The sequence below is a fragment of the Festucalex cinctus genome, chromosome 12 (genome assembly GCF_051991245.1).
Source record: "Festucalex cinctus isolate MCC-2025b chromosome 12, RoL_Fcin_1.0, whole genome shotgun sequence".
Classification (NCBI taxonomy): Eukaryota; Metazoa; Chordata; class Actinopteri; order Syngnathiformes; family Syngnathidae; genus Festucalex; species Festucalex cinctus.
Window position 1 is genome coordinate 17,369,113 of NC_135422.1, and position 12,510 is coordinate 17,381,622.

General features: G+C 39.6%; 1 protein-coding gene and 1 pseudogene across 1 annotated transcript in view; one reads left to right on the forward strand and one right to left on the reverse strand.

Annotated features, from left to right (window-relative positions):
- Positions 1 to 12,510, forward strand: part of alms1 (ALMS1 centrosome and basal body associated protein) — a 49,487-nt gene that overhangs the window by 7,446 nt on the left and 29,531 nt on the right. The gene's annotated exons all lie outside the window — the stretch shown is intronic.
- Positions 2,211 to 3,301, reverse strand: LOC144032181 (nanos homolog 1 pseudogene; annotated as a pseudogene).

Consider the following 12,510-nt stretch of genomic DNA (forward strand, 5'->3'; position numbering starts at 1 on the left):
AACTTGCTTTTGAACTTTGGGGAAAAAAATAAAATGCAAAACAAAGTCAAATGGGCATTTTATTTATATTTTATGATTTTTATATTAAATATATTGACCGTGCAGTGGAGGCAAAAAGGGTGCAGTAAGTCAAATTTATATACTTGATTTATTTTTATTTTTTTTTAAATACTGCCTATTTTTTTAAATATTTTTGGGGATTTTCCACTATTCCCCAATAGTTTTTTTTTTTTTTTTTTTTTAATAGTTAAACTATATTTTGTGTCACATTGCACCATACACATGTGTGTGTATATATATATATATATATATATATATATATATATATATATATATATATACACATGTGTAGTGACACAAAATATAGTTTAACTATTAAAAAAAAACAAAAACAAAAAAACTATTGGGGAATAGTGGAAAATCCCCAAAAATATTAAAAAAAATATATATATATATATATATATATATTTGTATTAAGGATTGTTACTTGGGGTTGAATTAGAAACGCAAATGCATATAAACTTGTAAATTAAAAGCTGACATCACATCTCTACTGTCCGTCATACTTACCGTTACCGTTTCAATCACTAGGTGTCGCCCTACCACCGTTTGTGACGTCATTTAGTTTCGCTCACAACAAATGCAAGTTTTATTTTATTTTTATTTTGTTTTTATTTTAATTCAGAGTTTATGTACCAGTACAGTGAAAATCCACCTTCTCCTCTGCTCATAGGTAAAAATAAGTACATTAAAACATTTGCAATTAACACTTTCAGACTTTGGAATGTTGCTCTTTTTAGAACATTTAGCTACAAGATCCATTGGAGCACATTTCGAAAGACAATCCGTCGACTGCATTCTCACGTCTACATTCCGCCGTTTTACATTCAATTAAGCAAAAGACTGTACACGTGGAAAAAGTCAAGCATATGCTGCATATAAGACATCCATGAGGCTACAAACATTAGCAGGTGTTGCTTTGGTACAAAACTTGCCACAAAAGTTAAGAATATAGTACTGGAAAAGAAAAGGGTTTGTTGTGAGACTTTCATCTCACACTCGGAGTGCAGCACATCATCATAAACCTGTACAGTGCTTTGGTGCCTTTTCAAGTGTCCATCCATGTGATAAACGTGTGAAGTCAATGAGTCATTTTAATGGCAAAAAAGAAAACCGATACTGTGGTATGATGTCTAAGTGAGATTTTCTATACCACGTTCACATGTGCTATCTGCATCTAATCTGGTTTGACATGACTGTGTATACACTGCACACTTCAAATTAGATAAACTTGAATTAAGAGATATTTTATCATTTTGTCTCCATAGAAGTTATCTGAACGTGTTACATTTGGTGCAAATTGGAACAGATCCAGATTAAACTCATTTCTAACCCTGGATTCACATTTATTCAAATTTATTCAAATTAAATGATATATAATATTGTAACATTTATATTTGTTGTAAACATACAAATTGGATCAAATCTAGATTAAATTTGGTTTGACTTTAGTATAAGCCATAGTAGATTTTTTCCCCCCCAAATTGGTTAATATGTGGCAGAAATATTTTAACATTTGTCTCTTATGAACTATATGACCGGCCCTGTCTTTAAACTCTTAACATTCAAGGTTTTGTACACACATAGCACACTTCATTATTATGCTAGTATTTTGTTCTCTAAAACATCTGAAGATCTTTCATTTGGTCCAAATGTGCAAAATGGATCAGATCTGGATTAACTTGGTTTGGCATTAGTGTACGCAACACACATCTCATTTTGTTCAAATTGGATGGAACATAGGATAGAAATAAAAAAAAAATAATCATACCCTTCTATAAATATATAAGTGGGTAGATTAATGATTATTAATACAGCAATTATAAAATCTTTAAATATTTACAGTCTAAATGTGTAATTGGTATTGGATCTGGATTAAATGTAATTTGACATTTGAGCATACAGAGAGTTCAAATTGGACGTCACTTGTGTTTGTTTTTTTCCCATAAAATGAAACATTGTCGTTTGTAAACCATCTGAAATAGATTCCATTTACATTCAATCTAAATGTTCAATCTGGATCAGATCTGGATTATTAATCATTTTGGTAAATGGAATAACAAATTATTTAACCTCTTGTAAATGAGGAATGGATTAAGATGTTCAAACGTCATTAATGTGTTAATTTGTACCCCCCCCCCCCCCCCCCCCCCCCGCAAATCATCGGTGACATCAAAGAAATGTTGGTTGCAATTAGTCGCACCCAAACAAAGATGAATGCTTGGATCCTTGGCGGCGGTAATCTGGTCGCGACTGCCATTTCACGAGTAGAGTTTGACCCTCTTGCTGCCGGGCGCTCTGCCTCCTTTGGTCAGCATCATCCTGTGGCCCCCGGGCGGCTCCCTGCAGGACAACGGGCAGTACTTGATGGTGTGCGCGTTGTCGCCGTTGGCGCTGCACAGCGGGCAAGTGTACGCCCGCAAGATGGGGCACAACACCCGGCCGTCGGCCGCCTTCAGAATGTGCGTGCCGTACACCTCCTCCGGCGCGCCGTTATTCCGGCAAAACACGCACACCCTGGGCTCGCTCTTGGCGCGCGGAGCCTGCTTGCGTCCGCGCTCCGGACCCTCCGGATACACCGAGGAGCCGCCGCTGCCCGCGTAGCCGGCCGCCTCCGCCCCGAGCTCGCTGAGCGGCCGGCGGCGGAGCAGCGAGATGCGCTCCCGGAGCTCGCACGACGAGTCGTCCAGGCCCAGGGTGGCTTTGAGCGACTCCGTTATGGAGTTGGGGCCGCTCGATGCCGGGCTCCTCATCCGGTTCGGGGCCACGAGGGCGGACAAGCCCAAGTAGTCGTTCCAGAAATTGAAGGTGTAGTCGTACGGAGACAAGTAGCCGCGCTCCATCAAATCCATCGTGCGGGCAAAAGTGTCAGCATGCACGGCAGTGAATTGAACGAGCTTCTCCGCTTCTTCTTTTTCGATATCTCTTTCCTCTGGTGATTAATTTGTGTTCCTTCTGCTGCGGTTGTTGGTTCCAGTGTGCGGGATTGTCAACATGCAGAGGCGTCACTAAGCAGGGAGGAGGGGGCGTGGCACAGGAAGCACCAGCACGGGCGTCGCTATAACATAACAACAGGAGTGGACAACAGTGAGGCCCTTGGCCACCCAACCGAGCATTTCTCGTATTATACAGTCCTGTTGTGTTTTTTTTTTTTTTTTTAAATTAAATTTATGGAATGATTCATCAACCCCAAAAGTCATGAAGAGCCAGATTCAGCAGAAGTGTCGCGACTGCATTCGATCCTTGATCTTGGTCATCTTTATATTGTCATATAGGACTGATGTCATTTGCTGGTGTCCCTTATGCTGTCACCTTTATAATGTCGTATAGTATCGCGCACGGCGTGATGTCGTCATTTGCTTGCGTCCCCTTATTTTGTCGCCTTTATTTTGTCATATAGCTCATTAGGCATGGTCTGATGTCGATTAAGTATTTAAGCACGAGAGCTCAGTGATGAGTAAATATTATTTTCTTCCATGCCCTGCTGCTCCGTCAAGGCTTTTTTCCCATGTATTGTCTGCTTCTGGGTCCAAATTCAGTTCCAAGTGTGGGCTTGAAACAGTGTACAAATATACTACAATTTATAATAAATTCAAAAGAGATGATTTTCAATATTTTGAAGAAAAACATTTGTTTACCTTAAACATAATTGCTCAAATCAACCACATCATTAGTTAAACTGATCCTTCAATTCTGCCCCTGAAACAGAACTACAAACGATGATAGATGATATGATAGTATCGTAGAATAAGTCCAGTATATTATGGGTTGTCAATCATTATACTTATTTTCTTGTTTTTTGTTGTTGTTGTTGTAAAAATAGCTAACTGACTAACATAAAATACAAAAATACATCATTTAAAAAAGCAAATTTGGGTACTCAACAAGTAACACAGCCTCATAAAATATGTAAAATAGGTAAAATGATCCAAACTTATAGTGTAAGGATAATGACAATGTCAAAAAAACAAAAAAGGTTTAGTCAAGTGTGAGAACAAAGTTAAATTCATTAATTAAATGAAATTACATATGTTATATGGTACTTTATAGTTACTGTACAGAGAATTTCATATAACAAAAAAGGTTTTTAAATAGTAGCAATGTTAATTTACAGTACATTCCTTTTTGACTCTGGAGATGAATTTACAGTTAGTGAATGTGAAGTGATGACCCACCAACGACCCCCCCCCCCCCCCCCCCCCCCCAAACCTATCCACACCCCAAAGAAAGCACCTGCTCTCTCTCACAAACTCCCTTTTTCTACCCATTGTTTCCACCTCTTCACAGCAGGCCACGCATTAATATGCATTAAAAACCAGAGTGTGCGCGTGTCATTAGCCAGTAAGCAGTCAGTCACACAATGACTTGAGCTCGATACCCAACTTGATTGCAAGCACAATGACTGTGGCGCACATCATTTGCACACATTTGATGATACAGTGAGGGGGGGGGGGCTTTGGTGGAGTTGATGTAATTAAGCTTTGGAAAAGAACACAAGGAGCCTGTTTTCAGCGCGCAAAGGGGGAATTTCATGACCACGGTATCGGCACACGAGAAACCAAAACACCCAAATATTCATATTCATTCATATTTACCGCCGCAGTGTACTCGAATGGTTGGTTTGGTTTATTGTTTTTGAACATATAAACACATTACAAGTGTAAAAAAACAAAACAAAAAAAAAACAAGTTGAACTAAAATAAAAATGTAAAGGAATAAAGGAAAAAAATTGTCAACAATAAATTCCATAATTTACATGTTCAAGGAGTAAGAAGAAGTACATGTACTTATCTAGTCCTACTCCCCATTATTTCTATCATATTTATATAGTACTAACAAGTTGTTCCTATTCAATAACATACAAAATAAAATTAAAACAATGGAAGATAACTCTGGATTTTAGAATATGTATAAAATTTGCGTGCGTTTATTTCTTTATAATACGTTTGTCAATGCATGTGTCAAAGATGCATTATTAAAGAACAAAGCGTTTGAAGCAAACACAAATGCAATTAAGCCATGTCTGCCATCTAGTGGTGAATGGGGACATTACAGCTTAAAACTATAGCGGGGAACCTGGGCTGACCCACAAATATCGAAATGCCCAATGAAATTTATTGATTTTTTTTTTTTTTTTGAAATTCTTTGGAATGCTGTATAATTTTTTGTTTTTGTAAAAAATGCTGATAAACCTCCATTATACATTTTCCCATGAAAACATTTGAATGAGTTTGATTTCCCCTGAAAATAGAACACAAAGGAAAAAAAAAAAGCAAAATATTTTGAAAAATACATATTTTTTAAATTTATGACTAGAGCCAAGCCACGAGTATCGGAGAATCGCAAGTTGTACTTAAACAGATACTCTTGAGTGCTGTACACGGAATAAAAATCAGTCATGCAATATAGAAGGGTAAAAAGAAATAACAAAATAAAATCGGAAAACACAAGTGGGTAAGTAAATAAGTAAATACAAATAATATCTTTTTAACACAAGAAGTGTCACTTTTCAAAAATGGCAACATTTGCGTGAGACCACAAAGCAGAAGAAAATCACGTTTGCGAGGCTGAATTATCATTCGAAATCGATTTCAAGGTCACCTCTGGCTCGGCGTGGCACAAAAGAAAATTGTTTCAAAGGGGAAAAAAAAATGGTCGCCCTATGACAACAGATGAATGGCACCTGCTAAATGCAAAGCACTCATTTGCTAGCAATGACAACCGCACGATAAGTTCATTCATTGTGTGGCTCTGTAACTCTTACCAATTCCGTTCATAGGTATTGCCACGCTAGGGACATTGAAGAAGGCTGTCACTAACCAAAACAGCAGCAACTATTGTGAAGAGTCTCTCAGGTTGATTAAAATGAAGTGTGTCGTATCCTGGTATATTTGTGTTTTGTTTCAAAAAGGTCGTTGTTGTTTACTTTTTTAAATCACACCCTAAAAAAAAAATCAAATAAAAAACAATAATTGGTTAATAAAGAGTAATGGGGACATATATATATATATATATATATATATATATATATATATATATATACATATATTATTTATTTTTTTAAACACACTTTAATACAAAATAAAAATGTTATTGTCATGACTGGGTCATGCCAGGGTTGTGTTTGGTTCATGCAAGGGTTATGTTTTGTGGTCAAGTGTCCGTCTTGAACTGAGGTCAAGTGCCTGTTTTGAACTGATGTAACCAGCATCTAGTTTCAACTGGTAAGACGCTATGCGATGTCAGAAGCTATGTGATGTCATGTCTTTAATCTCTTTATCTGGCCAACAGCCAATCAAAAAATTCCATGTTAGCCCTGTTACCCACATGTCTAGCCACAACCAATCAGATCGATTCGCTGTCTATATAAGCATGTCTGAGAAGTGTGTGTGATTATTACCTCTGTTCCTTGATGCCTTCTTGTTTTTTCTGGTCTAGTCAAGTTAGTTCCTCGCCTTTTGATATTATGCGAATAAAGTGTTAAACTCTTATTTGTGTCTGCGTTTTTGGGGATCCATCCCCAGGATGTAACAGTTATTTGAATAGTCTATAGAGGAATGGATAATATTCAATTCTAACAGCCCCCCAAAAAATAAGCCCTGGCCTTTGTACTACTTTAATAATAATAATAATAATAACTTTAATGAAAAAACTTCTGGGGCAGTGTTGTGTGTGTGCGTTTGTTGCACGTGCCAGCCGAACACAAATCATAAGCTGCATAATGCGTCATCTTTGCTTGGACGTCCCCAGACAGTCCCGTATGTTTGGTGGGGAGTCAGTTTAGGGGGATGCTCTGATCCCTAACCTATGGCCACCCGACTACCCCCTGAAACTGCCCACCTCCCCCCTTCTCGAGCCCCCACCCTCAGGGGGATATATGCAAGTACGGCTCTTAACGGTTGCTCCATCTGCACATCCCAAAATGCCAGCCCCCGCAACCCGGGACCCAGACTGGTGTCGGTATCACCAGCAACAAGCCAAGGTCAACGGGGAATTAACGAGAGCGGGTGGGCGTTCGGGGCGGGGAGAGGTTGTTGATCTGCGCTCGATGCACATCAAATGCTTTGTCACCAGCTCTCGCGATGCTCCATTGCTATTACTTAACCCTCATTCTACACCCCAGTTGCCCCCCTTTTATCTTTTTAAACACACGCATCCTCCTCATGAGATGGGGGGAGTTGAGAAATGAGAATCAATTTTGAGAGGCCCCCCAAAAAAACAGACTGCATGCTGGAATATTAATAACATGAAGGTCTACGTTTGTCATCAAGTCACATTGGACAGCTGGAAAAAAAGGATACATTTAATGATGAAGTAAAAACAAAAAAAAGTTACATTTTAAACATGTTACATTTTTATATATGGGTTCTATGCATCACTTGGATTAAATTTTAAATCTGCGACATTACACGTTTGAACCAACAAATACGATCCCTTCGTGGTCTAAACAAAACGTTCTTGTTGCTAGGCTAATGCTAGGTCACTTTTGATTGGTCGGAATTAATTCAAGCAGGAACGGATTGGCAGCAAAACACCCTGACTTCAAACGTAACCATTTTGAAATTGACATTACATTTCGGGGATAATATGGATTCCAACATAATAATAATAATAGTAACAATAATAATAATAATTATATTAATAGTAATAATTATAATATACTGTTATAAAATATGTAATATCCATCCATCCATCCATTTTCTTGACCGATTATTCCTCACAAGGGTCGCGGGGGCTGCTGGCGCCTATCAAATAAAAAAATAAAACAATGACAAATTCCAAAAACGAATGAAAAATGAAATAAAAAAAAAGAAACTTTATTAAAGTTCCTGGGCTGTCGACTCACGTTTACATTGTCACCTGTCGCCGGGCAGAGTTCAAAGGTCTCGATCATAACAGCCCCAATGCATCAGAAGAGACAGTCGAACGGTCGAAGTATTCACAAGCTCGTCTAACTCCAAAACACTTCCTGACACCATAGCGGGAAGTGTCGGGAGGGTCAAGCATGTTTTGGATTGTATCTCCACAATGATGTGGAGAGGGATTAGCTGCGGATCGCGTCCCCCCCATTCACACCCGCGGGGGTCCGTCGTCGCCGCCGCCGCCTTTGTTGGGTTAACTAACGGCACTTCCCATCAAAGATCCAATCCTTTTTTAATGACGCCTTTGGACAAATTCCACCGAGGTGCACAATGCCTTCAGGTGGGGCCGCCATTGTCCCGCCCCGCCGGGTGCCCGCTTTCAAAGCAAGCAACCGGGCGAGAGCGACGCAGCCGGTTCAAGACCACTTTGGGACGTTTAAGGCCACTAACACCCAAAATGCTCGCTTGATTTGCGCGCCCACTTTCTTGCTTGTCATGCTAGCGATGCATTTGGGCTCAGTGTTTGACGATAAGCAGCACAGAGTTAACTGAAGATGTCATCGAGTGTTAGCTTAGCTGACTTAGCAAGCTGCTTTTTGTGAACAAAAGATGTTGATTTCATTCTTTTGGGGTGCAATGTTATACGAAAACGGAGCACTGAGTAAAAATGGAGACTGCTACCTTAGCCATTTATTGTGATTTTAGCATAGACTGCTACGTTTGCTGTGTTATTGAGCTGCTTTTTGTGAGCAAAAGACTTTGAATCAGATCTTCTGCGTTACATTTGCACGTAATGTTTAACAATTAAGGAGCACCGAATTAGTTACTGCTACCTTTTCTGTATTTTTTGTTGCTTTTTGTGAACGTAAGACTGATAGCTTAGCTTAGCTTAGCTATCAAGCTGCTTTTTGTGAACAAAATATTTGATTTTGCTCTTTTAACTGCTGTAGCGCAATGTGATGTTTGACAAGGGGCACCGTGTGAAGATGTAAACTGACTGATACCTTTGCTGTCGTATTTAGCTGCTTTTTGTTGACAAAAGACAACAAAAAATTCTTTTAATTGGCAGAGTGAATTTGAGCGTGATTTTTGACAAGAACAAGCACCAAGTGGAGACACTGCTACGTTTGCCATCTTTTTAAGATGCTTTTTGGACAGGACTTTGATTTTTAAGTGGCACGTGAGCATTTAATTAAGCGGCTTTTTTTGTGAGTAAAGGACTTCAGTGTAATTGGTACGGTGCATTTGAGTGTGATGTTTGATAAAAACTGCTATGTTTACGGTATTTTGAGTTGCTTTTGTGAACTTAATATTGACTGCAGCTTAGTTGACTTATCGAGAAGCTTTTTGTGAACAAAATGAGTTTAATTTTAATTTTCTAATTAGCGTGTTGTGTCTTCTGTTTTTTAATTTTAATAATCATTTACTCTCATTTTTTAAATTGCGTTCTTTCTCATTAATGTAATCAGTCAAACATAAAAAAATGTGGTTTTCATAATTAAATAATTTTACCTTTAAAAATAAAAAATATGGCCCATGTGCCAAGGAAGTTGAGCGCAGATGGATCCCCAGCTCGGGCAGTGGTGCCGCTTCGCAGGCGCCGGCCAGATGGGCCACCCCGACAGGGGCTCAGCCTAGTGGCTCTAGTTACTGAGGGGCCGAGACCAGAGTCTGCTGCCGCACGTTGGGGAATACACAAACAAAACGGCAATGGATGGGAATTGATCGCAAAAGCCAGCAAAAAGTCATGCCAGAAAAAATAGCGCCATCTCTGGTTTCAAACTCATATTTGTAATTTGGAGATCTACATGTTGCGAGGCAAGTGCGTGACTGTGAGAAGTTTGACAACTAATACACTTTATCAACTCTCTGGGAAGTTCAGTTTTGGATCATAAAAAGCCATCTTTGTGTTCTACTGGAGAATGTCTGCCCCCACTTCATATTTGTGACATTAAGATGTTAGCCACATGCTTCTGCTGCTAAAACTAAAATGATTTATTGGATGAAAAGATAACAACAAAAACTTAGCAAAGCAAACTAAAACAGGCTGGAGAGACGAAGTCGGCTGAAAGAGAACCGTGACAACGGTGTCACAGAATTCCCCGCTTACCGAAGGTCCGATGGCGTTGCGGCATTCTTGTGGACCCGTCGGGCTTTGAAGAATGTGGACGTCCATCTGGACCGCTATCTGCTTTCAGCTCGTTGGGAGTCTGTGTGGCCAATTAGCTTCTGTGAATGTCGTCAAGAAGCCCAGAGGAGCAACAGGATTCACATTTGGTCAGCTGCTTTTTGTGAACAAATGACTTTTTCTTTGAATTTGGTGTGATTCGACTGGTGCGTTGGATTGCATCTGTTTGCAAAGTTTGACCGAGTGCACTGAAGTGATGATGTCGACTTTTGCCCACTTACCAAGGTGCTTTTTCTGAACAAATGAATTTCTTTTGAATCTGGTGTGACTGTCGTGGTGCATTTGAGGGCAAATTGAATATGTCGATGTTAGCAAACTAACCAAGCTGCTTTTTGTGAACAAATGTCTTTTTGATTTCAACCTTTTGAGACTGTTGTGGCATCTTTGACTGCGACGTTTGACAAAAAGGAGCATGGGCTCTCTTTTTGTGTGCCAAATGGCTTGGTTTTAAACCTTGTGTAAATCAGTGTAGTGCATTTGCACCGAAGCAAAGACGTTAGCCGACTTACTGAGTAGCTTTTTGTGAACAAACGACAAAACAGCTGGTGGTCAAACTCTGTGCAGATTGACGAATAAATTAATCCAATGTGTTGTAATGGAAAAGTAAAAGGCTTGCGATTGACTGGGCCCTCGGTCGCGCTTGTTGCCCTCAAACTGACGGGATAAATGCGACCTCATTTCCCAAGGTCACCTTTTAGACTTCTGTCATTTTCGCCTTCGTTTCAAATTCATAATTCGGGAGGGGCATTACATCAGCGTTGCGATCGACACCTGAAAACAAAGGTCCTCCGTTTCTTTCCGTTTTGCATTCCCTGGCAAACATTCCCGACCTACTCTTTTGTATGCCGGGATCCGGGTTGCCACGGCGACCAACCATCCCTCATCTAAATATTCCCAAGTTATTATCTATGCTAATGACATGCCGCACACACCCAATGGCCATTATCTGGCTCCATGAAACACTCTATTGTCTATGATTAGATGCCAGGCGCTTTATTTTCCTTTCAGCCTGTACGCTCACTTTATGAGTTTTGTGCACACACGCACTAATAGCAAGAGTGTCCAGTTGCTGAGAGCAGCCGCGCTATGCGGCTCTTGTGTTTGATTGCACTAATTGGCCTGCCTTGCGACGGCTCTGTGCTGCCTGGGAGAAGCCAATGCAGAGGATTTCAAATATAGTGGAGCCGTGACTAATCGGACAGATTATACTTATACGAAGAAGACAATCAGCAAACAGACCGCAAATGTAGCTGTTTTTCACAGAGTGTGAAAATATATGCCTGTGAGTTATGTTGTCTGTCTATTTGTGTTGTGCACCGTTTGTGTTCAAATATCCGTTGCTTAAATGGTTTTATCACTATCAAGACAACAATGCTCTTAGTTAGTTTGTGTATAGCGTTTTGAATTGTGTGTTAGCATTAAGCTAGTGGACTTTCTCAAGGCAATGTTATGTGGTTTAAAAAAAAAAAAAAGAAACCTAATATTTATTGTTTTTGTGAAGACTATTTTATTTCAGACAATGAAAGAGTGTAAAAAATTAATTGGAAGTATAATTGTTTTACACTGGGACTGTATACTTTTTTCTTTATTCCTCGAAATTGGCAACCAGTTCAGGGTGTACCCCGCCTACTGCCTGATGACTCGGATAGGCTCCAGCACCCCCGCGACCCTTGTGAGGAGTAAGCGGTTAAGAAAATGGTTGAATTTACCATTTACTTTCTACTGTGATGCACTTTGCTGTTGACTTATGTATACCAGTCAAGAATTAACACCTTGGCCATCGCCGCTAGTTCCCAAATTACTAGCTAGCAGCTGGAGGGTTTAGCAGCTAGTAAAACAAAGTTTTAGAAAAAAAAAAAAATCATCAAATGATGGCCTATATTAAAAAAAACTCAGAAGTTATGTGCTGAGGTTGGATCCCAAAGCACAGACACAAATAAGGTTTTAACTATTTATTCATATTGAGAGGCGTGGAACAAACTTGACTAGATGATAAACAACAGGAGTTGCACAGAGGAATAGAGGTAATAATCCGACAAAAACACACACTTCACAGACAGGCTTATATAGACAGCGAATCGATCTGATTGGTTGTGGCTAGACATGTGGGTAACAGGACTGACATTGAATTATCTGCTTGGTTGTTGACCAGATAAAGATATTAAAGATTCCTGACACCAAATAGCTTCTGACATCACATAGCGTCTAACCAGTTGAAACTAGATGCTGGTTACATCAGTTCAAAACAGACACTTGACCTCACAGTCGTGACCCAAACAATCCTTGCATGACCCTAGTCATAACAGTAAGCATAAACCTTGCATGACCCTAGTCATGACAGTATAAGCATAACCCTTGCATGACCCTAGTCATGACAGTACTAAACATTACCCTTGCATG